General features: G+C 53.5%; 1 pseudogene; it reads left to right on the top strand.

Moving 5' to 3' along the window:
* The first annotated feature begins 5,509 nt into the window (after nt 1–5,509).
* On the top strand, nt 5,510–23,856 carry LOC130038917 (vacuolar protein sorting-associated protein 33A-like; annotated as a pseudogene).
* The last annotated feature ends 1,886 nt before the right edge of the window (nt 23,857–25,742 follow it).

Here is a 25,742-nt window from a genome sequence, read left to right as displayed (position 1 = left end):
CTTGTACACAGCTGAGCTGGGTTCAATCCCTGGCACCCCATGTGGTACCCTGAGCCCAGAGCCATGGTAAACCCTGAGCATGGCCAGGTGTGCACCCATCCACCCCGAAGGAAAAAAACTTTCAGTGAATCTAAGGAACAAATGATGACTTTATTTTTTTTGTGGGAGTAAAAAAATTTAAAACTATTAAAAAATTTTAAAACAAATATTGAACTGTTTCTTCTCGTTAATCATGGCAAGCTGTGTCTGATTCAGAAATCTGAAGAGAACTCAATTGTAGCTAATCCCAGGATCTTCATCGGCAGGTAGAGATTGTAAAGGATTCAGATGTAGGTCTGAGTGTGATGGTACATAAAGTGCTAAAAGGAATTTGCTCTGCTCTCAGGTTGAAAGCCTAGAAGGGTTTAGGTCCAGTTTCCCTGGGTTCATGCAGAAACCGCTGCCTGCCCCCAAGGGCCTTGTTGGCGTGCAGTCCTGATGGCGGAGGCTCTCTCCATCCTGGGCTCCCACATGGAGGCGCAGAACTGCTGCCTCTGAGCGAGGACGTCGCCTACAGTCACCCAGCCCCTGGGTTTGCTGCGGGTTTTCCCCAGACTGTAGTTATCTCCAGCTTAGCTGCACGCGATGTGTGCCAAAGGTGTGTCTCTGCACTTTGTGAAAGTCAGCGTTTCTTTCGGGAGCTTGTCTCCAAGTTAGGTTTTCAGACAGGTTGAAAACAGGTCCAGATCTGTCGGGATGGGAGATTTGTGATGAAAGTAGATAATGGACCAAACATGATGACCTCTCAGTGTCTGTATTGCAAACCATAATGTCCAAAAGTAGAGAGAGAGTATGGGGAATATTGTCTGCCATGGAGGCAAGGGGTGGGTGTAGAAGGGGGGCGGTATACCTGGGAGATTGGTGGTGGGGAATGTGCACTGGTGGAAGGATGGGTGTTTGATCATTGTGTAATTGTAGCCCAAACATGAAAGATTGTAAGTTTCTCATGGTGATTCAATAAAAATAAATAAATAAAATTTAAAAAATAAATAAATAAATAAAATAAAACAGGTCCAGCTGCGGAAGGCAGGGCCAGTCCTGCCCTGCTCCGACCACTGCTAAAGCCCAGAGCAGACGGGAGCGGGGTGGTCCTGTTCGGCGTACCCCACTTCCCTGACGGCCAAGGACAGATACCAGAACCAGAATGTCAGGCTCGGGCTTTGGTCAGGAACTCTGCGGGTCCGGGAGGCAGCGTCCGCGGTCCTGAGCTCACTGTGTGTGCTGATGTCTGGCTGTCTCTGCGCTCACGCGCTGTCGTGCTCACCTCACCCTCTCTTTTTCCTCCCACTCCTGCTTCCTTTGCTCTATCTGTGAGTCTTTGATGGAAAGACTAAAGAAACTCTATCCACGTTATAATAGATTTCATATTTTTTTTAGTTTCTAATATTTGGTTCTTGTTTTTTGCATTTTGAAAGGGTGCCCAGTAACACTTTAAGGCATTTGCATCATGACTGAGATTTATTTCTTATGAAAGTCGTAAGGAAAGAATCTGGATAGTGTGATCCCTTGGGAAAGGTTTCTGGCCCTGGACACCTCCCTTCCGGCTCTCCTCCCTCTGCTGTTGCTCATGACACCAAATCTAAAGCGTGTGGCTTTAAAGGGACCCATGTATTTGTGACTCGGGCATCGGTAAAGAGGCCCGATGTCCTCCAGCCACTTGTGGATTGCACGGTAGAAGTCAGAGCTGAGAAGAGACCAAAGGAATTCGCCGTGAGCACTGGTCAGCAGGAGCAGCTGCCGAGGTCTGTTTGGCCGTGTCCATGTAGGGGTCGCCACACGTGCCCACTAGAGGAAAGGCTGCCAGGTGATTGTGCAATGTTCCAGGCTTGTGTCAGGAACACGCCAAGGAATCTGCCCTCCCCTCCTGCCTCAGAGCTGATGGCTCAGGCTAGTTGGATAGTCCTGACCAAAGAATGGGAATGTGGGACTGGAGCGACATTCCAGCGTGGAGAGCGTTTGCCTTGCACACGGCCAAATTGGGTTCGATCCTTGGCATCCCATATGGTCCCCCAAGCACTGCCAGGAGTAATTCCTGAGTGCACAACCAGGAGGATCCTCTGAGATCTCTCGGTATGACCCCCTCCTCCCCCCCAAAAATTGGAATCTGCTCACGATCACGATCACAACCATCCTGTTGTTCGTCGATTGCCTCGAACAGGCCCCAGTAATGTCTCCTTTGTCCTAGCCCTGAGAATTTTTTAAAAAGTGCCATATTCAAGGCTCTTTCCGCGTTAGTAGAACGAGCCTCATCATTGTTACTGGCATTTGGCATATTGGGTAAGCCACGGGGAGTTTGCCAGACTCTGCCGTGTGGGCAGGTTACATTCGGTAGCCTGCCAGTTTGTCCAAAGAAAGAATGAGATAATAAGATGCTTCCGGGAGCTGGGTTTTATAGTCTCTGGGTCTTGGCCGTTGATGGGATTACAGGGCACAAGGGGGCCAGTTGGTGGGTGTAACCCCTGCCTACTGGAATATGGAGGATCTGAGTGGAGGATGCTCAGCCCCAATCTGAGCAGGCTTGGAGATCTCAGCCCCAGGACACGTATGCCTTTGTTCCTCTGCCAGTACCTTCATGCCTGTGGAGAGTGGTCTCAGCATGGTGGTGGCTGGTTGTGGAGGTCTTCGGCTGCCGGAGCCCTGGTCGGGGTGGGGAGGGAAACTCAACCTGCTCCCCTCCAAAGGGTCCCGGCGAGGACAGCCAGGCGCGGGGGCAGGAGACTCTGCTCATCCTCCTTAAACCCCTTCACTTTGAATAAACATTTAAAATCAGACTTTCTAAGTATGTGTTAGATTTAGAGCAAGGAACTCTTAAAATAATCTTATGGTGGGATCAGTTACCAAGTACGTTTGTTTTGTTTTGCTTTGGGGACACAGTGCTCTTCAGTCATTCCTGCCTCCAGAGACCATGCAGTGCTGGGGACCAACCCAGCTCTCCTGTCTGTGAAGCGTAGACCCCAGCCCAGCCCCAAACACATGCCATAGGAAAGTCAAGATTCCTGACCCACAGGGTCGCATCAGAGATTTCCTTTCCACTAAAACGCTCTTATTTCCACCTAAACAAGATCCTATTCCCTAGCGAGGTGTTGCTCATGTAATAGCTTAACTGCACAGAAGTCCACCCTTTCCGGTGTATTTCCAGCCCTTGGGTGTTGAATTCAGGAGATCTCTGTTAGTCTCAGATTCTTTGCTTTCTATTTAATGATCTGGAGTGTAAGTGTGAGCCAGGCGCTGAGAGAAATACACACTTCTCTTTTCATCTCTGTGAGAATTCCCGTTTGCCGTAAACCCATGAGAATTCTGTAATGTGTGTGCGGATATCTTGGGTCTCACTAACCAGACATACATTCTGCCATTTCTAACGTGGGCCTCAGTCTCCGAATCCTCCTGTCAGTTTTGGGAGGCATCTGACACTCGGAACATGCTCTTCGTTCACCCACTCACCCGGGGACCAGAGAGACTCGGCTTGTTGCTGTAAGTTATGCCTCATTCAATGTGTCACCTGCCCGCATCACTGGTGCTATGGCCCAGAGCATGTGATCTAAACATGCATGACCCAGTGCCGCAAGGTGGGTTGGAGGGAATACCCAGTGGCCCTCCCAGCTTCTCCCAGGAGTGCACATTCCCTCCATCCCCAAGGCACACAGATTTAAACCACTGAGTAGGACACGAACATCCACAGCTGTCCTGGACCCCAGACTTTAATGAGATCCCCCACTTCACACGCACCTCTGTCTCTCTCCAAATATGCATCCCACGAGCCACACTTCTGTCCCCTCTCATGTCCTTTCCAGGCTGTGGCATTGCCCAGTCTTGACTGAACGTCCGTCCCCACCCTGTGCTACCCACCACACGTCCTTTTCTGTGTGTTTTAATTGTTGTCATTGCTTGGTAATAATTTATTCAAGAAATAGCACTTTTTCCTGGGATTAGGTGTTTAAAAGAATTCTTTTTTGGGGGGTGGGGTGGGGCTGCAACAAGTTCTTTTTTTTTTCTTTCTGTTCTCCATCTCGCAAAGGTATGAACTTGTTTCTTTAAATTCAAATGGACACAATGATACGCTGGTTCTGGCATGTACACACAGGCAAACTTTTTCTCCCTCACAGTCAGTAAAATTTCACTAAACTTGTGTAAGCATCAAAGCCTGGGCCCCTCCCCCCGCAATAGTCCTGGGAGCCGTTGAGCCTGGGTTTTAGGGCAGTTGTGCACTGGCCTCTCTCTGGGTTGATTTCTGGTACAGGAAGGGAAGTCGAGGCCCCAGGGGCCATGAGGACCCTCAGGGCCTGTGACCAGCAGTCCTTGGCCAGCGGGCCCTAGGAGGCTCAGTTGGCTGGGGGTTTTCCCACCTGGAGTGGAGGGCGCCCCCTAGCAGGCGAGGGGGTGCGTGGTGAGTCTGGGGCGGGGGCGCTGCAGCGGGGACAGCCCCCTGCCGGCAAGTGCGGGCCGCCTGGGTCGCCGCTGACCCCCATCTCCTAGACCGCGCAGAGCCGGGCGCCCCCAAGGAGGGAGACGTGGAGTCCGAAGACTGAGCCCGACGCTGCCGCCAGACCCGGACCCTGCGCCACACTCCAGGGGCCCCTGCCCGCCCGCCCCACCCCGCCCGAGGGGCCGGAAGCCTTGGCCGCTGCCCGGGCCCGCGGACAGACGCCTCCGGACTCAGACCCCCGAGGGGGTCCGCGCCCGCGCCCCAGGACTCACGCGCCCTGCGTTCCCCGCGGCCCGCCCGCCGCTGCCCCCGCCCCGAGGAAAGTCGGTCACGTGGCCTCGGGGTGCGCCTCGCTGGGCGCCGGGGGCTGGGGTCCGCCCCGCGCGGGGAGACGGGCGACGGGGGTCGCCCGCCGGGAGCCGGCGACCCTGCTCCGGCCCCCGCCAACCAACCTGGCGCCACGGAGCTCGGGCATCCGGCCGGAGGCCCCCCAGGGACTGCTGCGCCGGCAGTGCCCCCTCCTGCGGCTCCGCAGCCACGGGCCGGCCCCCGAGGGGCGGGCAGGGAACCCCCGGGACGCGGGCCTGAGCGAGGCGCTGCTGGGTGCGGGTGGGCGGGACCCCAGCGCCAGGCAGTGCCCGGCACCTGTGCAGTTCGCACGGCGGCCAGCAGAGGGCGGCGCGAGCCGCTCACGGGCCTGCTGGGGCTGCAGGTCAATCACTCACTGGGCAGGACCCGGCGATGGCCAGGGGAACCCGAGGACCCCCTGAGACCGTTCCCAGGAGCCGGGGTGGGGGGCGGGGAACATGCCCTCGCAAGGCCAGCTGGCAGTGCAGGGGAGATGACGCCAGGGCGCCCTCGTCCCCCCCGCCCCCAGCTTCCCGGGAGGGTCCCTCCAAGGGAGCAGAGGAAGCGCTGTGCCCCGGCTCTGCTGGGGGTCTGGGGGGTCTATACAGCCCCCGGGGAGCGCTGAGTCTCGGCGGCCTGTGCCCTGGCTCGGTGGGGCACCCCCGGCACCCCTAGCGGGACGGTGGGAGATGAGGGGGCATGGGGCCCTGGGGTCAGAGCTGGGGGCGCTTCTGCTTCTGCATGGGGGTCACAGAGACCTTGGTGACCTGGGCCCTCTGGTCTGGGGCCCGCCTGCAGCCCCTGCTGTAGTCTGGGCGGGGGAGTCGCGGGGGCCATCCCAGCTGCAGCAGTGCTTGGGGACCATGTGGCGCAGACCCCTGTGCTGCCTCTCTGCCCCCAAGTTCTTGATTCTTTAAAAGAAGCGTCTGGGAGCCAGAGACACTACAGCAGACAGGGCACTTGCTTGGCGTGCAGAAGACTCGGGGTCGAATCCCGGCACCCCATAAGGTCCCCCTGTATTGTAAACCAAAAGGCATGTGTCAGAGAGAGGCGGAGAGAGAAAAGAGGGAGAGAGGGAGTGGAGAGAGAGCACTGCAGAAAGGAGGGAGTAGAGAGAGGTGCCTTCCCTGCCTGGGGGCGTAGGGAGACTGGGAACATTGGTGGTGAGCAATGTACACTGGTGAAGGGACAGGTGTTGGAACATGATATGACTGAAATCCAATCATGATCAACTCTGTGTATTTCATTAGGATTAAAAAAATTTCAAAAGAAAATAACATTTTTAAAAAGAAAAAACAAATTTAAGTCAATCTTGAAATTTTGAGCGAGCAGCAGTGCAGTGGGCTGGTGAGCGATGCTAGCAAAGCCTCACCGGGCAGCTGTGGTGGGAGTCAGCTCCCACGCTCCAGAAGCTTCCGAAGCTTGGCGCCTCTCCCTGGTCCAAACGGAGCCTTAATCATCAGCGTTCTTTGGGGGGCTGCAGGGGCTGAAGCATATGAAGCATATCCCGCCCGCAGGCAAATGCCTTAATCCCTGTACTATCTCCAGCCCCTGAAGGTGAGACTGTTAAGCCGGACGAAGACCAATTTTATCTTTAGTCATTTTGTTTCTTTTATTTATTTATTTTGCTTTTTGGGTCACATCGAGAGATGCTCAGGGCTTACTCCTGGCTCTGCACTCAGGAATTAAGCCTGGCGTTGCTTGGGGGACCCTATGGCATGCTGGGGATCGAACCTGGGTGAGCCGTGTGCAAGGCAAACCTCCTAACCGCTGTGCGGTCGCTCTGGACCCTTCTCTTTATTTTATTTCAACCAAAAAAACAAAACCAATGTTCTACGCCCCGCCCGCGGTGTCCAGGGGCTGCCCGGGCAGGGGTCGCCCCGACATCTTAGCACCAGGTTTTGATTATTATTACTTTTTTTGAAACTGTCATTCTGGACTCTAGCAAGAGTAATATGATGTTCCACTTCTGGAGTAAGTGGTGTGCAGAGCTGTCTGGTTTTTAGAATCACTGACGCTGTTATGAGTGGTAAATGTTTTATCTTCTGTGGACCTTTTGTTTATTTATTTGAAGTAAAAAAAAACATTTTATTTGGTGACCTTTAGGAAGAGGACGAGCGGAGAGAGAGTAACATTTCAGGAGAGACCGTGGGCTTCTCCAAAGACAGAGAGAGCCCCTACACACATCCCAACATTAGAACGGAAAGCACAAAAGTCCCCATCTCAAGGAGAGCTGCGGGCACCGCATTTGCTCGGCTACATGGGCACAAGCAGCTCAGGGACTCGGGCAGCATAGGAGCCTTCAGTGGACCTTTCAAGGGTGGGTCTGCACCCCCCTCTTCTCCTCGACGGAGCGGCATGTCTTCTGATTGTTACTTCATGTGGCTCCAAGTTTTTCAGACACAGGATTGGTTACTTCAGCCTGAATTTATACACCTGGCTTTGGGGAATCTAAATTTTTATCCTAAAGTGGTTTTGAATTTTATTTGGGGGCTTGTGCCAGGCAGTGCTCAGGACTTACTCCTGGCTTTGCACTTAGGATCACTCCTGGCAGTGCTCAGTGGACAGTATGGGGTGCTGGGGATAGAACCCCGGGTCAGCTGAATGCAAAGCAAGCACCTTACCCACTGTACTATCTCCCTGGCCCCGGGTCTCCTGAGCACTGCCCCAGGGCACCTCCTGGTGGTGATTCTTAGCACTTCGATGAGGCTTGGCGCTGTGGTGGCAGGGATATCCCAGGCCACTCCAGTGGCCTCTCTTGGGATGCACATGGCAATGCTTGAGACCCTTGTGGTGCCAGGGGGCGAAGTTGGCAGTCATGTGTCAGGCATGTACCATAACCCCTGCATTCTCTGACTCAACACTAAAGTCTACTGTGCTTTGGAGTGGGAGTGTCAGAACACCTGAGTTTTTGTTGTTGGTCTGTTTTGTTTGGGCCACCCCTGGCAGTGCTCAGACTTACCCCTAGCTCTGCACTCAGGAATGACTCTTGGTGGTGTTTGGGGACGGTGTGGGAGGCCGGCAATCCAACCCGGTTTGGCCGCCTGCAGTGATGTCCGCGTTTGGGTCGGCTGCTAAGCTTTAGGGGTTTTGTTCACCATTTGTATGTGTGCTTTCTTAAGAACATGAGGTGGAGAAAATGTTCACACTCAAAGGAAGCCGCTAGTGAGCAGCGAATGTCAAAAATATCATTTTTTTCGTCAGAGCCCGGCTAGAACTGATGGATATAATTGCTGAAAATGTGCTTAGGTATCTCAGAGCCGATGCATGGTCTATACGGAATCATTCCTCTAGTGCTTTTAGTGCTCATCAGGACACCTTTGCTTGCCAGCGCTTTAGGAAGTGGATCTTTGGACAGATGTGAGAGTGTGTCGGAGGAGAATGGGGGGTCAGGGGTAGGATACTCTGCAGTCAGACATGGATAGATCCTCGGAACCCAGTGTGGTCCCCAAGGCTTCTGGGAGTGACTTCTGAGTGCATAGCCAGGAGTTATCCCTGAGCACCTGCAGGTGTGACCCAAAAACTATAAATAGAGAATAGGAAACTTTGTGGGTTGGGGCTTGGGGAGGCAGGGCAAACCACAGAAACCCACTCTCTCAGGACAGTAGGAAGCTCCGGCCTGTCTCAGTAGAAGGACCCAGATTTTTTTATAAAAAGAAAAACAGCTAGTGGTTCTTTTTCAAGTACTGAATACCATATGCTCAAATTTCATAAGCAACGTCAGGAGAAGATGATTAATATTTAATGCTGCAGCATCTATGGAGGAAGTGCACCAGCCCAGTCTGCATTACGTTTGATCGACATGGCCCCTAAGGACTTAAAAGCATGTGGGGTATTTGCGCAAGATCGGGCACGGTTTAGAGCAACCTTTTATTTTCCTAGAGACATCGCTTGATTAAATAGAAACATTTTTTTTTTCTGCAAGAAACAGATGTCCGTTGCAATAACCCTGAGAGGTTTTTCTTTTTTTTTTTTTCTCTTTTTGGATGACACCCGGCAATGCACAGGGGTTACTCCTGGCTCTGTAGTCAGGAATTACCCCCGGTGGTGCTCAGGGGACCATATAGGATGTTGGGAACTGGGAATCGAATCCGAGTCGGCCGCATGCAAGGCAAACGCCCTACCCGCTGCACTGTTGCTCCAGCCCCAACCCTGAGAGTTTTCATGTCCCATCAATGGCCCAAGAGAAAGCAGCACTGCCCCTTGGCAGAGCATAGGTGAGCGGTTTCCAGAAAAAGCATCACATCAAGAGAGCAGGAAAACTAAAAACTTGGGCCGAGTCAGTAGTGGGGGTTAGCTCATAAGGGTCTCTTTAGAGCCCACTGTGTGTCAGGCACAGGTGGGGCCCTGGGGAGCAGTCCTCGCGTCGGGGCCTCGGGCCAAGGCACGGTCCTTCTCTTGCAGTGAAGACAGACGTGGCCCCACAAGAGATTTCCACATTTTGTTTGTGCCCCGGCGTAGCCTGCTGTGTGAGCAGCGGCTGAAGGACCTGGGCGTCCTGGACTCCTTCATCCGTAGGGAGGAGTACAGCCTGGACCTCATTCCCTTCGACGGGGACCTTTTTTCCATGGAGTCGGAGGGCGCCTTCAGAGTAAGTTCAGTGTTTGCCCTTTGATCTTGACACTTGTTTCTGCCTCGTTTGTGATGGTGACACTCACACTGGCATTTTAGTGATTCCTGGAAGTGTCCAGTTTCTTCCTTTTGGGGAGAGATGGGAGTTGGGCCACACCCAGCAGTGCTCAAGGTTTACTCCTGGTTCTGTGCTCAAGGATCACTCCTGCGCATGCTCGGGGACCATATGTGGTGCTGGGGCTAGAACCCAGATTGGCTGCGTGCAAGACCAGCGCCTTCCCCTGTGCTGCCTCTCAGGCCGCTGCTCCTCTTGCTTATGGAGACCCTCCTGTTTCAACAAATTTGCTTAAAATTGTTGTTGCCCTTACTGAATTCTCAAAAATCAGTTGTCTTTAAATGTGTTTATTTCTGGTGTTTCTCTGCTGCTGTTCGATGTTTGTCCTTGTGCCCGTCCCACCCTGAATTCACTGTGGCTGTGGAGGAAGCTTTGAGAGTGGAAGGCAGGGCCGCTCCAGCCTGAAATAGTCAAGTCTGTCACTGCGTTTTTCCAGTTAGCCCTTTGTGAGTGATTTTGTTTCCATGACCCGCCTTTCCCCTTGATTGAGCCTTGGCAAGACCTGAAGACTCTTTTCTTACATTCTCATTTTCTAGAAATAAAATTGCTTACATTTTTTCATTCAAACTCTTGAGGTTCTGCAGTGTAACCTCAGGGCTGGGTGCAGGGTGTGTGGGAAATTCTGTTTCTCCCCCACGCCCGTCCCAGCCTGTTTCCTACTGGTTATTTTCAGCACATATTTATTTGTTTGCTTTGCTTTAGTTTTTGCTTGAGGCCTCACCTGGTGATGCTCAGGGTTTACTCTTGTGGGTCCTCAGGGGTCCATATTTGACTCTTTGATGCCAGGGAAGCACCTTCCCACTATACTATCTATCTGGCCCCCCGGAGTTTTTCTTTTTTAAATATTGTCTTTTTCTGGAAGGTTGTTTTTTTGTTTGCAAATATGATTTTATATGTTTTGTTTACTATCTTTATGACAGGGAGCACTTCTGAACAATTTCTCTTTCAAAGTGCCAGCTTGGCTCTTAGGGGTGCCTGGGCCAGAACTCTGTCTCTTTCTTCTGTGGGGTGAGGTTTCTCCATGCTTAGTCCCTTAAGAGAATCTGTAGACCCAAAAGCATTGATTTACGTGAGTTTTCAACCAGATGTTTTTCCTATGGCATATTCTTCACTGTAAAAAGGGAAAATTGGGCATGGCTGGAGTTCTGGCAGGCCGAGTGGGGGACCCCCCCAGTGGGTAACCACCACCTAAATTGTGCGACCCTCAGCCTCAGCGAGAAAGGGAGGGAAAGGGAAAATAAATACCGGAATGAAGGGGAAGATGCAAGGGGGAAACACATTAGCTTGATAATGTCTTCTAAAACCGGCATACCAGGGCCAGAGAGATAGTAAGGTGGGTAGGGCACTTGCCTTGTCCCTTGGAGACCCAGGTTCGTTCGCAAGCACTCCATACGGTCCCCTAAGCCCCGCCAGGTATCACCCCCAGAGCCAAGCCAGGGTGTCAGCCTGAACCCATGCACGGCCCCAACGCTCCCGGTGCCTGTCTGTGCCCTCTGCGTCCTCTATCATTGGAAGCTTGTGCAGGTGTGTTTGAGATGTGACTGCTTTTCCCTACATTCCTTGGGCGTGTGAGTTGATTTGTGGTACTGATGCTGCTGGTCTCAAGACATGACCTTTCTAAATTGCAGGTGCATCACCAGATTTCCGCGCACCATTTCCCCTCGGCACGTTGGTCTCAGCAGCACCTTAAGAGAAAGAACCTGGGTCTCGCTTGGGTTCTGGGCTGCTGTCACCCAGCTCCCTGTGGGTTTGCTCATGTCTCTGGGCTTCAGCCTGTGGAATCCAGAACTTTCCTGGGCTCCCCTAATGGTCTCTCCCCACCCCAGTCATGAAGCAGGGAGGGGCTTGCATGCCCTTGTGTGGTGACAGGACACAGACCTGCATGCCCCTATGTAGTAATAGGATACGGGCCTGCCTACCCCTGTCTGGTGACAGGACAGGGGCCTGCCCGGCCCTGTGTGGTGACTGGACTAGGATTTCGCCTTCCATCTGAGCCATTGCAGGTCTGGGAGCGGCTTCTCTGCTCCCTTTCCCAGTCAGCAGTGCAGAAGCGTTGAGGAAGTGTCTTGGTCACCCCAGCTGAGGATAGGAGCTGTCTCGGTCACACGCAGGGTTGGTCCTGGCCCTGCGTGGGCAGGGCAAGGCCATCCCAGCAGACAGACCCGAGACAGGTCAGAGCCAAGGGCCCCACATCCGCCCGTGGATGCTGCATTCACGCCTTCTCTCCCGCCCTGAACCACGAAGGCCCCCGAGCCCGCATCACCTGGGGAGTCCCGTGTTCAGGACAGGAGGGACCCACACACCACCAGTTATGACCCTAGGGGCTTTTAAAGAGGAATTCCAAGGGCTGGAGCTATATACATTCGGAGGGCATTTGCCTTGCATGCAGCTGACCCAGGTTCAATCCCCGGCATCCCATATGGTCCCCGAAGCACCACCAGAATAATTCCTGAGTGAAGAGCCAGGGGTATCCCCTGAGCCTCACCGGGTGGGAGTTGTTAGAGGTGTCTCTGTAGTAATACGCTGTTTTTCAAAATGAATATTTTGTTTGGGTGCTCGGGGCTTGGCAGGCCGGGCAGGAGCCGGCTGAGCTGTCCGCAGGCAGACATAGTTCCCGCTCTGAACAGTCACCTGGGCCCCTGAGCAGTTCAAAAGAGGCCCCCTAATGCTTTCCTTCCACTGAATCTTCCTCTCTGCTCTGCTGCAATGTGGAGCTTCTGGTCCTTTTCTGAGGACTCTTTGGACATCCCGACCAGGATGTTTTGGAATGAAGTGTGAGGCTGCACCCCAAACTTGGCAGAGACATCCTACGGGATCTTTGGGGATGTTATGCTCACTCTGGGCCAGGCTCTCTGGGAGGTCTCTCTCTGCACCCCGCCCTCAGTCTGCCCTCCTCGTCCTCATGCCGTTGGGGTGCACGACTGTTGGCCGCTGCCTTAGACAGTGTCAAAGATTCCACAATGAGGAGCTGGAATAATAGCACAGCAGGTAGGGCGTTTGCCTTGCATGCGGCAGACACGGGTTCGATTCCCAGCATCCCATATGGTCCCCCGAGCACCACTAGGAGTAGTTCTTGAGTGCATGAGCCAGGAGTAACCCCAGTACATTGCCGGGTGTGACACAAAAAGAAAAAAAATTAAAAAAGAGTCCTGCGATGGGCACCAACAGTGCTGCCCCATCAGGTGGAGAGCAGGTGAAGCGCATTGCGTGATTTTTCTCCTCTGCTCTCTGCACTTGCTGGATGAAGGGATTGAGGCACAGGAGTGATCTTGAGGCCCTGCTGGGGACCGTCTGTGCTCTGTCAGCCCTGCTGAACCACCCTGCTGGGTGGCGCGTGCATGCTCTTTGCTCTTTCTGGGCCAAAGATGTTTCTTTTTGTCTGTGTGTTAAATGTATCTTGTGGCCCTTCTCCGAGACCGTGGCTGCCCTCCTGCTGTCCCCTGTGACACTCGCTGCTGTATGTGGGAGAGGCTGCCTGCACTTCTACAAGCCTAGAGTGTTCTGCTGTGTGGTCACGCGGGCATGCGGAGGCCAGCAATTCCTCGCCCGCCAAGCAATGCTCACCCCCAGTAGATGTGCTGCCTTGGGGCCTCGGCACTGACTCACAGAGCCTGTGCCCACACGCCTGGCCCTCTCCCACAGGAGTGCTACCTGGACAGCGAACAGACAAGCACGTACCACGCGACCAAGGGCCTGATGACGCTGCAGGCCTGTACGGGACCATCCCCTAGATCTTCGGCAAGGGCAAGTGCGCCAGGGTGAGCTGGGGCGGGGAGGGAGGCCTCTCTCCTGCGGGTGGGGTTTGGGGCTCCACCTCGCAGTGCTCTTGGCTCTGTGCTGGGGCCACCAAACTGAGACTGTCTGCGTGCAAGGCATGACCCCTGGCCCCTCTGCTGTCTCCCAGCCCTCTTTCCTTTTCTCTTTTCTGTTCTTTATCTTTTCTTTTCCATCCCTACTCTCCCTCCCTCTCTCGCCCTCTCCCTCCTCCCACTCTCTCCGTACCCAGCAGTGCTCGGGGCTCACTCCTGGCAGGGTTTGAGGGATCATATGTGGTGCCAGGAATTGAACCTGTGTCAGCCACCTGCAAGGCAAGCATCCTACCCACCATACTGTCTCAGGCCTGTCTTGTTTTATTTTATTGTTCCATTTTTTTCCGTCTTATTTTTAAATTTTGAATTTCTGGGCACCTTTTAGCTTCATTTTAAAATCCGCCCATTGCTAAAAAGGCTCTGCCTGATTCTGTACTTTGTTCCGAGCAAGTGGCCAATATGATGATCAGGATGAAGAGAGAGTTTACAGAAAGTCAGAATTCAATATTTCCTGATTTTGATAACCTCCTTGTTGCTTGATTGAAATGTGGATTTATTAACACCCCTTGCGACTCAGCTGACATACGAAGGACTCATCGATGAAATTTATGGCATCCAGAACAGTAAGTGAAGCGACATCATTTACTAATAGGTTAGCTGAGTAAAATCAATCTCAAAAGTGTCTGTTTTTAAAGGTGTGGCATTTGTGTATAAGTCAGAATACTTGAAAATGTCAGGCACTGACTTTCAGCCCAAGGTTAAAGCGAGCTCGAGCCAGGACACCATTGGGGAAACCGAGGCTAAGGCCTTGTGCAGAGGGCCATGCGGTGTGTAGGCCCGCTGCTCGGGCCGCCCAAGGAGGCGTGAGGAATAGAGCGTTTCTGAGGGGTGCCTGGGTCCGAGGTCAGGGGGGTTTGGCCCCGTATGTTAGATTCTGTAGCATTTCAGATCTGAGTGGGGGCTAGGAAAGCTCACGGGGCTAGTGCCAGGCACACAGCCAGCGCTCGATTCCATCCGCGCTCCTGCCTGTCCAGTGAGCACTGAGCCGGGAGTAGCTCCTGCTGGGATACAGTCTGAGAAGTTTCCCACAGTCTGATTCGTGTCTTTTCTTCAGAGCAGGGAGCCCCAGGCCGCAAGAGGGGTAACTCCGGTGCCTTCAGGAGTGGCCCTGGCCGGGGGCTAGGGAAACAGCCCTGGGGATAGAGCCCGGGTCTGGAAGGACAGGGATGCAGCTAACTGCATGGGGTCTCTCTGCGGACACAGAGCCCTGCAGCTGCTGAATGCTGGCCGAGTCCAGACAGTGCTGTCTGTCCAGTGTGCCAAGCTGGTTATCGCAGAGTGGATTGCGATGGTGTGTGTGTGTGGGGGGGGGGGTTCGTGTGTGTTAGTGTGTATGTCACTGCAGTGGTGAATGTGTGGCTCAGTGACAGCGGCCACGGAAGCAGAACAGGACCACACATGGAGGCATTTCCACACAACAAAGCGTTTTCCTGCTCTTTCAGGATTATGGGGTTTTTTTCCGATCGTTTTAGACCAGTTGTTGCGAAGGATAACTTCTTAAGTTGCTTCCTTTTGTGGGGACAGTCGTAAGCAGTGCCAAAGGGACTGCGGGGCTGATCTCTGTGATTTTCTGCTCTGTGGGGCCAGTCCGTGGCCCTGCGCCCACCCGGGCTGTGCCTGGCAGTAGCTGGGGATGATGCCACACACACAGCCCCTCCCCAGACTCCTGCTCCGAGCTTTCACTGGCACGGGAGCACCCCATGCGAGGGGTCCCCGCCTCCTGGTGCTTCTGCAAGTCCCTTGATGGATGTGGCAGAGGTGCTGGGGTTTTGGGTGCAGAGGTGTGAGAGATGGGGCTCGTGGGGTTCCTCCGGGGGGAAGGAGTTTCGGGAACTCACAGTCTCTTCACATCACACACTTACTTCTGATCAAACATTTAATTAAGGGAGAGGGCTGGAGTGATAGCACAGCGGGTAGGGCGTTTGCCTTGCACACAGCTCAAGCCCGGGTTCGATTCCCAGCATCCCATATGGTGCCCTGAGCACCGCCAGGAGTAATTCCTGAGTGCAGAGTCAGGAGTAACTCCTGTACATTGCTGGGTGTGACCCCCTCAAAAGAAACCATTAAGAGAAATCTGAAAAACAAGGGGAAATTGGGCTTCCCCATAACCCCCCAGGTCTGCGCCTATGGCTGGACCGAGGGCGATGGCAGGTCCGTGCAGGAGCTGCGTGCTGGCTGCCTGGGCCAGCGGCTGCCCCTCTGCTTTGAGCTGGAATGCGAGGTCTTGCCGACCTCGTGTATCTCAGCATGTGCTCAGGCTCCGGGTCCCGCGGCCACCGTGGCGTGCTGTCTCCAGACGCTGGCGCCCGGGCTGTTCCGAGGGGCTTAGGATTTGGAAAGCATCCGAGAAGTATTTTTCTTCCGTCATTCACTTTCTCTCCCACATTCTCCGATGCAGGAGTTCTTGTTGCTTTATGATTCTCAGCACCCACCCCACAGTGCTCAGGTCCCACATGGGGCAGTGCTCAAAGGAACAGACAGCGGGACTTGAGCGTGCGCTGCCCCCGATGACCCGTCTCTCTGGACCCAGAGCAGTGGAGCTGATTGTGTGTAGACACGTCGGGATTTGTGTTGAAAGTGGAGGGGATGTTTTTTTGAAAGGAACCAACTTGGAGCTAGAGGCAGTGCAGCAGTTAGGGTGAGTTTGGTCCCCAGGACCGCATATGGTTCCCCCAGTCACTGCCAAGAATTAGCCCAGAGCACAGAGCCAGGAATAAGCCTTGAGCACTGACAGGTTTGGCCCAAAAATCAGAGAAAGGAAACAGAAAGGAAAGAAGCGGTCGGAGCTGTCTCCCGCCCTCAAGCACACTTCCGTGCTGAGATGATTCCTGGGATCTTGTTTTTTTTCTTTTTCTTTTTCTTTTTCTTTTTCTTTTTCGGAGAGTATCTTCCCTGCATGGCAAAGCCTGGCAAGCTACCCGTGACGTGTTCTATATGGCAAACAAAGTAAAAAGTCTCAAAATGGAGATGTTACTGGGCCCGCTTGAGCAAAATCAATGAACAATGGGAGGACAGTGACAGGGGTCACACTTGGCAATGCACAGGGGTTACTCCTGGCGCTGCACTCAGGAGTTACTCCTGGCGGTGCTCAGGAGGGCATATGGGATGCTGGGAATCGAACCTGGGTCTGCCCTGTGCCAGGCAAACACCCTCCCTGCTGTGCTATCACTCCTGCCCCATCCTGGTCTCCTCTTGGCTTGTTGAAATGTCGGTATAGACGGCATGCACTTGCACGCGCCAGCAGGAAAGACAGTGGGCCGCCCTGGGGCATGTTTCCTCGGGTGGCCCCATCCTGAGTTCGGTTCGGGCTGGCAGTAGCAGGAGGCGTCCCGCGGACCAGGCCAGGGAAGCCGAGCGTGAAAAGCGTGAGCGTCCTACGCTCGTGCGCATCTAGTGACTCAAAGCCTAGTGCTCTCCCCTGACAGGAAGTCTCTGGAGTCTCACTTGGGTGTCCCCTCCCGTGCAGGTCATGTAAAGCTGCCACCCGAAAAATTCGCCCTGAAGAGGCAGGGTTATGGGCAGGACCTGCCCACAGAGGCCAAGAAGCTGCCGCTGGACTCAGCCGAGGAGCTCTAGGCTGAGATCCAAGACCGCAACTTCAACGCCGTGGGCGCCGTGCTCTGCAAGAAGGCCAAGGTCATCTTGGCCGCCTTTGAGGTGACTGGGGCCTGGGGCCAAGCAGCAGGCGGGCTGTGGGCGCCCGGGAAAAGGTGGTGCCAGGCCCTCTCCTGTTGTCAGGTCCTTTGCCAGTCATCGTCTGCACTCCCTGTCCCTCCCACCTTCCTCCCAGCTGCTGGCGGTGGCGGCATCTCCACTAGCTCCTGCATCTAGGGAATCCGGGTTCAGCCGGAGCAGGCTGGGAAGGCGTGTGATAATGAGAGCACAGTCCCCGGCCCCCAGCTTCGTTAGCACCTCGCGCCCTCCTGCTGCTCGTTTATTCTGGGTTCAGCTCACTTTTGAAACCTGAATTCGTAAAACGATAGAAGCTGAATTTTTTAACTCTGGGGGAAGTTTTTAAAAATCACTTTTTCCCTTGAAGGGTGATTTCCTGATTTCATCTTTTTTAGGAGTTATCTCCACAATATTAGTATTTGTATTTCTTTGGGTTTTTTTTTTTTTTTTGAGGGGAGGCACACCCAGAGGTGCTCAGGGCTAACTCCTGGCTCTGCGCTCAGGGATCACTTCTGGTGGGCTGAGGCAACCACATGGGATGCTGGGGATCGAACCCAGGCTGGCCGCATGCAAGGCAAGCACCTCGCCACTGTTCTGTCACTCTGACCCCATGGTTGTTGTATTTCTGAAGTTGCTTTTGTCTCACTTGGGTTTTGTTCCTTAATTTTTTATTTCCTCACCTTGACTTATAAAGCTATGGATAAGAAGTGTCAGGCATTCACTGTTCCAGCTCCGAGCTCGCCATGGTGTCCAGTTCCCTCCCTTCCCGCTGCCAGTGCTCAGGGCTGGCTCCTGGCAGGCCTCGGGGTTCTGTGGGGAGGCCGGGCACTGAGCAAGCGCCTCCCACACTGTATAGCTTGGACCCAGGAAACGTTTTACACTTGATTTGCTATTGTTGAGGTCTCAGGCTATACGATCGTTAGCTTTTGTGGCTTCAAGGCACAGTTTGCTGAGCTCCACATCCCTGGCAGGGACTATGCAGTGTCAGGTGTGGCCTGCGTGGGCCCTGGGCTCCCTCCCGTCCACATGGTCTCCCAGTGCTGCAGGATGTGGCTGTCGCAGTACCTGGACCCACCAACCTGACTTTTCTATTTTCCTGTGGCTGTGGGATCTGGTTATAACCTAATTCGTTTTGTGTCCATTTCTCACACTAAAAATTAAGTTGGGGGCATCTGCACTTGTTTGTTCATTGCAGCACTCTTTACAATAGCCAGAAACTGGAAGAAACCTGAGTGCCCAAGAACAGATGACTGGTTAAAGAAACTTTGGTACATCTACACAATGGAGTACTATGTAGCTCTTAGAAAAGATGAAGTCATGAAATTTACATACAAGTGGTACAATATGGAAAGTATCATGCTAAGTGAAATGAGTCAGAAAGAGAGGGATAGACATAGAAATATTGCATTCATCTGGGGGATATAAAGCAACAAAATATGAGATCAATACCTAAGAATAGCTGAGATCAACACCAGGAGGATTACTCCATAGCTTAAAGGCCAGCCGGGTATTCTAGGGGAAAGGGCAGTTCAGATAGAGAGGGGAGCACCAAATAAAGGGTGTTTGGAGGATCCTCCCAGGAGGGGAAATGCATGTTGAACGTAGACTATGGACTGAACATGATTGCCACTCAATGCCTCTTTTGCAGACCACAACACCCAAAAGGAGAGAGAGAACAAAGGGGAATGCCCTGCCACAGAGACAGGGTGGGAGGGGGGGGTGGGGGGAAATGGGCACTGGTGGAGGGATGGGTATTTGATCATTGTATGACCGAAACCCAAGCACAAAGATTTGTAAATCTACAACTGTACCTCATGGTGCTTCACTAATACTAAAAAAAAAAAAGAGAAAAAAATTAATTTGGGGGAGCCGGAGTGATAGCACAGCGGGTAAGGCGCTTACTTTGCATGCAGCTGACCAGGGTTCAGTTCCCAGCATTCCATGTGGTCCGGTGCATGCCAGGAGTGATCCCTGAGTGCCAGGCCAGGAGGAAGCCCGGGGCACTGCCTTGCACGTGATTCAAACATGCCCTGGGCAACCCAAAGACCCAAACTCTTAAAAATGCACTCTTGGCAGCCAGGGCTGGGGCTGGGGCACATTGTGTGTGTGTGTGTGTGTGTGTGTGTGTGTGTGTGTGGCCTTGGGTGCCGTTCCCAGCACTGCTGTGGCTGTGACTGGGGTACACCCCGTGTATGTGTGTGTGTGCGTGTGCACACGCGCACACGCACAGATGTGCGAGGCCCAGAGTGCTGTCCCCAGTACTGTCGTGACCTTCTCCCCTCCCTCAGGAAAGGCACAACGCCAAGACGGTGGGCGAGATCAAGCAGATTGTCTCCCAGCTACCCCACATGCAGGCGACACGGGGCTCCCTGGCCAACCACACCTCCATCGCCGAGCTCATCAAGGACGTGACGAGTGAGTGCCCTGTCCCGGGCTCAGGCTCAGGGTGTGTCACTGGCTCCCTGCTACTTCTGGGGGGCCCCGGCTACTGTTTCACTTGTGCATTGTTCCCTGTGCCAGCCGCTGTGTCCTCACAGAAATGTTCCGAGTGTGACTGTTGGGTTCTGCGGGGTCAGGTGGTGCAGCAGGACTCTCCCAGGCTCTGGGTGGCGCCAGCACTGCTTCGCCAGACCTGGCAATACTTGCTGAGGTTGGTTTCAGTCTGATGTGGCAAGGAGCTGGAGTTGGAGCGGTACTGCAGTGCCTGGCACACAGCCGGCCCGGGTTGGATCCCGGAGTCGCATATGGTCTTTGAAGCCTGCCAGGAGTGATCCCTGAGCACCACCGGGAGTGGCCCCCAAAGTAACCAAAGTAAAATGCCCTTGGGAAATTGCTTTAATTAGTGTGAAGAGGTCAGCCTCGTTCCTGACGCCCCATTCCCTCTCAATGGAACGACCATCTCCGAATTCAACAGCTATGTGTACCTAGGTCAAGAGGTCAACATGACAAATGACCTGGCACCCGAGCTGCGCAGGAGGAAGAGAGCGGCTTGGAAGCCTTCAAGAACGTTGAAGAAATAGCTAAGAGGACGAAGAACCTCCGGCTCCGGGCACATCTCTTTGATTCCACTGTTCTTCCTGCATTAACATATGCCTCAGAGACCTGGGCCCTACGCAAACAAGATGAGAACGCTATTCACGTCTCCCAAAGAAGAATAGAAAGAGTTATGCTTGGAATATCACGTTTCACTCAAATGAGAGAAAGAATCCGGAGTTCTGACATCCGTCGACGATCAAGAATCAGGGACGCTGTCTCATTTGCCAAGGTGTCGAAAATCAGATGGGCTGGTCACGTAATGAGATTTAAAGACGACCGCTGGACTAGAGCTGTTACCGATTGGATTCCACGGGATGTCAAAAGACCGCGTGGCCACCCACCTACCAGATGGTCAGACTTCTTCGTCAAGATCATGAACGATCGGTTTGAGGCCCTTCATGTTCCCGGAGCGAACAGATGCCATTGGGCTACACTAGCACGCGACAGGGACAAATGGAGATGTTACTGGAGCCCGCTCGAGCAAATCAACGACTAACGGGAAGTTAAGTGATGAAATGTGAAGAGGAAGCTGCTAGGGCCCAGGTCCCGGGGCTCTGTGTCTAGGCGCACCTCGGGGCACAGGCTGTCAGCTTCTCTGTTCTGGAATGTGCCTTCCCGGTGATGACTTAAACTTGGTGCTTGCTTGCTACTTTGCATGCCTTTGGGAGAAATGAGCATTTATCCCACTTCTGAGTTGCTCATGTGTTCATTATGTTTCAGCGTCTGAAGACTTCTTTGATATGTTAACCGTGGAGCAGGAGTTTATGTCTGGAATAGACACTGATCAGGTACGTGAACACTAAAACCGTTTTAGCCGATAGTTAATGAGATTGGCAAACAGAACTCGAGGTAGGAAAGGAATCGCTTTGATTTCTCTGTCTGGCCTAAATACCTGTCAGGGCAGTGCAAAATGTGCGGAAAGAGATTCTGCCAAGGGATAGGTTTCTGTTGACCGGGGGTGGTGTGTATCTGTGTGTGTGTGTGTGTGTGTGTTCCATTTTGTGTGTGTGCGTGCATGTGTGTGTGTGTGTGTGTTCCATTGTGTGTGTGTGTGCATGTGTTCCATTGCTGTTCGCTGTCCTCAGAGAAACAAGACCCAGCCCTGAAGCCCAAGACTATTGAAGCCCATCACGGATAATTTAAGAGCATGGGTTATATGATCCCTTTTCCTGTCTGCCTGTCAATAAATCCCGCATTCTCACTTGCAGCAAGCAAGCGCCCAAATTCCCCACAGTCCCTGCTACTTTACTGATGCTGCTCAGGTGTCGCTGACAAGTGGGACAGTTGCACCCGCCGCCCTTAGCCCCGGAGCTTAGGTTGTTCAGGGATTGTGGGCAGGAGCGTGAGCCAATCTCCAGCCTCTCCTTGATTGGGCCTCTCAGGGGCCGGGGAACGCCCAGGCCTGCAGGCCCAGACCCGGCTCTCACGCATGAATCTGCCACGACTCTAGGTCAACAGTTACATGGAGGACTGCATCGCCCAGAAGCATCCACTCATCAAGGTGCTCAGGCTCATTTGCCTGCAGTCGGTGTGCAACAGTGGGGTCAAGCAGAAGGTTCTGGATTATTACAAAAGAGAAATTCTCCAGGTCAGTGTTTCTAAGTGACTCATTTGCCAAGGAAGAAATTTATTAAAAAGGCAGTTGGCCTTGCATGTGCCCACCTGGGCTCGATCCCCGGCACCCATATGGGTTCCCTGAGCCCCACCAGCACTGATCCCTGAGCACAGGAAGTGGGGGGGGCGGGCAAAAGCAAACCAAACAAAGGAGACATCTGGACAGTAGCACGTCAGGAGGTGTGGTTGCCCTCCTTTTCTTACTCAGTTATTTCAGTACACTGTCATCTATCTTCCTTATGTTGGGCCCATGCATTCTGACTTTAAAGTGAAAATGTGGGGTCCAAAGAGCTAGAAAGGGGCTGGAGCAATAGCACAGCGGGTAGGGCGTTTGCCTTGCACGCAGCCGACCCTGGTTCGATTCCCAGCATCTCATACGTTATCCTGAGCACTGCCAGGAGTGACTGCTGAGTGCAAAGGCAGGTGTAACCCCTGAGGATCGCCGGGTGTGACCTGAAAAGCAAAACAAACAAACAAACACAAAAACCCAACAAACCAAGAGGTAGAAAGGGGTCAGGCACTTGTCTTGCATGCTGCCGGGTATGACTCAAAAACAATAGTATCAAAATGAGAATGAAAATGTTCGCTCCCTCTTTGGAAGTGGGAGATCTAGCAGGCTCCCCAACTCCTCTGGCAGACATACGGCTACGAGCACATCCTGACGTTACAGAACCTGGAGAAGGCCGGGCTGCTGCGGCCCCAGCAGTGGGCCAGGAACAGCTACCCCCCCCATCCGGAAGACCCTGCGCCTCTGGATGGACGATGTGAATGAGCAGGTGAGTCGAGTCTTCATGCACACGCATGCACATGCACGCCATCTAATAGGCGAGCTGAGCCTTCACGCACATGCATGCGGACCAACATACACACACAGACACATACATAGACATACACACACACATTTCCCCAGTGGTGTGGCATCCTGCTGGTGGGAAGGCGCTGCCCTTGCAGAAGCCAGGACTGAGAGGGGCTTTTTGGGGGATGCTCTTTGAAAATGGGGACTGGGGGGTGGGAAGCGGGGGCCCTTGTCCACTTAGGCCTCAGGGCGGGGGAGGCTGGTCTGGACTCAAGGAAGCCTCTGGTCAGGGAAAAGGCCAGCCTCAAGTAAGAGGATTGGGGACCAACACAACTGACTCACTGTGGGCAGTTGGGGCTGCTGGATTCAGAGTCACTGTGGGGGGGGGGGGTGTTTCAGACTGGGGGTGACTGTGATGCTGGGGGCTGTCACTCTCACCCTTGGGAGATTTGGGCTTGGCTGTGCCCTGGGGCCTCGCCCCCTGGAAGAATGCCTGAGAGTATCTTGGCTGGGCTTAGAGCTCTCCACATTCCCTCCCCCCAGCGGGCCAAGTTTCTATAGGAGAAGTTTCTCACCAAATTGATGAACAGTTTTTCTTCTGTGGGGGTCGGATGGAATCTTTCCCGGGCAGACAGTTGAATGTTCAGACCCAGCGGTGCTGGGGTTTGGCCACGCACCTGCCCTCTGCACGTGCTGCCGGGCACTGGCACCTTCCAGCACACAGGGGCACCAAGCAACTTTCTGAGATTGGTTTGAGACAGAAGGACTCAGGGCCAGGAGTGGTGAGGGCAAAGCCATGCGTCAGCTCTGCACCACCAGGTCTGATCCATAAAGCTGTAGGGGTAGGGGTGGGGGGGAGAGAGAGAGAGAGAAGGAGAGAAGAGAGAGATTGGGAAATTGGGTAGAGGGTGGAGATGGCAGGGCTGAGCAGGGTAGGCTGGAGCACACTGTGTTCCTCCCCAAAGTCAAATCCAGGATGGCAGCGTGGAGGACGTTTGCCTTTAATGCGGCCAACCCAGGTTGTGATCCCTGAGTGCAGCACCAGGAGGGAGCCCTGAGCACCGCAGGGTATGGCCTCCGCCGAAACAAACAAACAAAAAGAGATCCCATGGCCCATTGGGCAGAGAGGAGTTGGTTGACTCCAGGTGTCGCTCTCGAATCCTCCGCAGAACCCCATGGACATCTCGGCTATGCCTCCCTCAGCATGCGGCTGGCCCAGCTGCTCTCCCGGCCTGGTTGGCGCAGAATCGAGGAATTTCTGCACATCCTCCCGGGCCCCCACTTCGAGGAGCGGCAGCCGCTGCCCAGGTGCCTGCAGAAGAAACGTAGGTTTGTGAGTGATTTTGTTTTCGTGACCCGCCTTTCACCTTGATCGAGTCTTGGCAAGACCTGAAGACTCTAATCTTACATTCTCATTTTTAGAAATAAAATTGCTTACATTTTTCATTCAAACACTTGAGGTTCTGCAGTGTGACCTCAGGGCTGGGTGCAGGGTGTGCGGGAAATTCTGTTTCTCCCACATGCCCGTCCCAGCCTGTTTCCTACTGGTTATTTTCAGCACATATTTATTTCTTTGCTTTGCTTTGGTTTTTGCTTGGGGCTTCACCTGGTGATGCTCAGGGATTACTCTTGGTGGTCCCCAGGGGTCCATATTTGACTCTTTGATGCCTGGGAAGCACCTTCGCACTGAACTATCTGTCGGGTCCCCGGGACATTTTCTTTTTTAAATGTTGTCTTTTTCTGAAAGGTGGATTTTTGTTTACAAATATGATTTTATATGTTTTGTTTACTATCTTTATGACAGGGAGCACTTTTGAAAAATTTCTCATTCGAAGTGTCAGCTTGGCTCTTAGAGGCGCCCGGGCCAGAACTCTGGCTCTATCTTCTGTGCGGTGAGGTTTCTCCATGCTTAGTCCCTTAAGAGTATCTGTAGACCCAAAAGCATTGATTTATGTGAGTTTTCAACCAGATGTTTTTCCTATGGCATATTCTTCACTGGAAATAGGGAAAATTGGGCATGGCTGGAGTTCTGGCAGGCTGAGTGAGACCCCCCACCCCCCAAGTGGGTAACCACCATCTAGAGTGTGCGACCCTCAGCCTCAGCGAGAAAGGGAGGGAAAGGGAAAATAAATACTGAATGAAGGGGAAGATGCAAGGGGGAAACACATCGGCTTGATAATGTCTTCTAAAAACAGCGTACCAGGGCCAGAGAGGTAGTAAGGTGGGTAGGGCACTTGCCTTGCCCCTGGCAGACCCGGGTTCGTTCCCAAGCACCCCATACGGTCTCCCAAGCCCGCCAAGTGTCACCCCCAGTTCCAAGCCAGGGAGTCAGCCTGAACCCGTGCACTTCCCCAACGCTTCCGGTGCCTGTCTGCGCCCTCTGCGCCCTCTGCCATTGGAAGCTTGTGCAGGTGTGTTTGAGATGTGACCGCGTTTCCCTGCTTTCTTGGGTGTGTGCGTTGATTTGTGGTACTGCTGCTGCTGGTCTCAAGACACGACCTTTCTAGAACGCAGGTGCATCACCAGATTTCCGGGCACCCTTTCCCCTCAGCTTGTTGGTCTCAGCAGCACCTTAAGAGAAAGAACCCGGGCCTCGCTGTGCCATCGGCCCCTGTGGTTAACGTAAACAAATTTTTTTTTAATACGGAATTATGGCTGGAGCGATATTACAGTGGCAGGGCGTTTGCGTTGCACGCAGCCAACATGGCCGACCCGAGTTCAATTCCTCCACCCCTCTAGGAGAGCCCGGCAAGCTACCAAGCGTATCTCGCCCGCCCGGCAGAGCCTGGAAAGCTCCCCGTGACGTATTCGATATGCCAAACTCAGTAACAACAAAGTCTCCAATGGAGACGTTACTGGGCCCGCTCGAGCAAATGGACGAACAACGGGAGGGCCTTTACTTTTTTCACTTTCCTTACGGATTTCTGGGTGGTGTGGAGATAGCTTAGAGGGCTAGAGGCCCAGCATCACCTGGGGAGCCCCGGGTTCAGGACAGGAGGGACTCACACACGACCAGATATGACCCTAGGGGCTTTTAAAGAGGAATTGCAAGGGCTGGAGCTATATACATTCGGAGGGCATTTGCCTTGTACGCAGCTGACCCAGGTTCAATCCCCGGCATCACATATGGTCCCCGAAGCACCACCAGAATAATTCCTGAGTGCAGAGCCAGGGTATCCCCTGAGCCTCGCCGGGTGGGAGTTGTTAGAGGCGTCTCTGTAGTAATACGCCGTTTTTCAAAATGAATGTTTTGTTTGG

The sequence above is a fragment of the Sorex fumeus genome, unplaced genomic scaffold (assembly GCF_029834395.1).
Source record: "Sorex fumeus unplaced genomic scaffold, SorFum_2.1 ptg000081l, whole genome shotgun sequence".
Classification (NCBI taxonomy): Eukaryota; Metazoa; Chordata; class Mammalia; order Eulipotyphla; family Soricidae; genus Sorex; species Sorex fumeus.
This window is presented reverse-complemented; position numbering and strand designations above follow the sequence as displayed.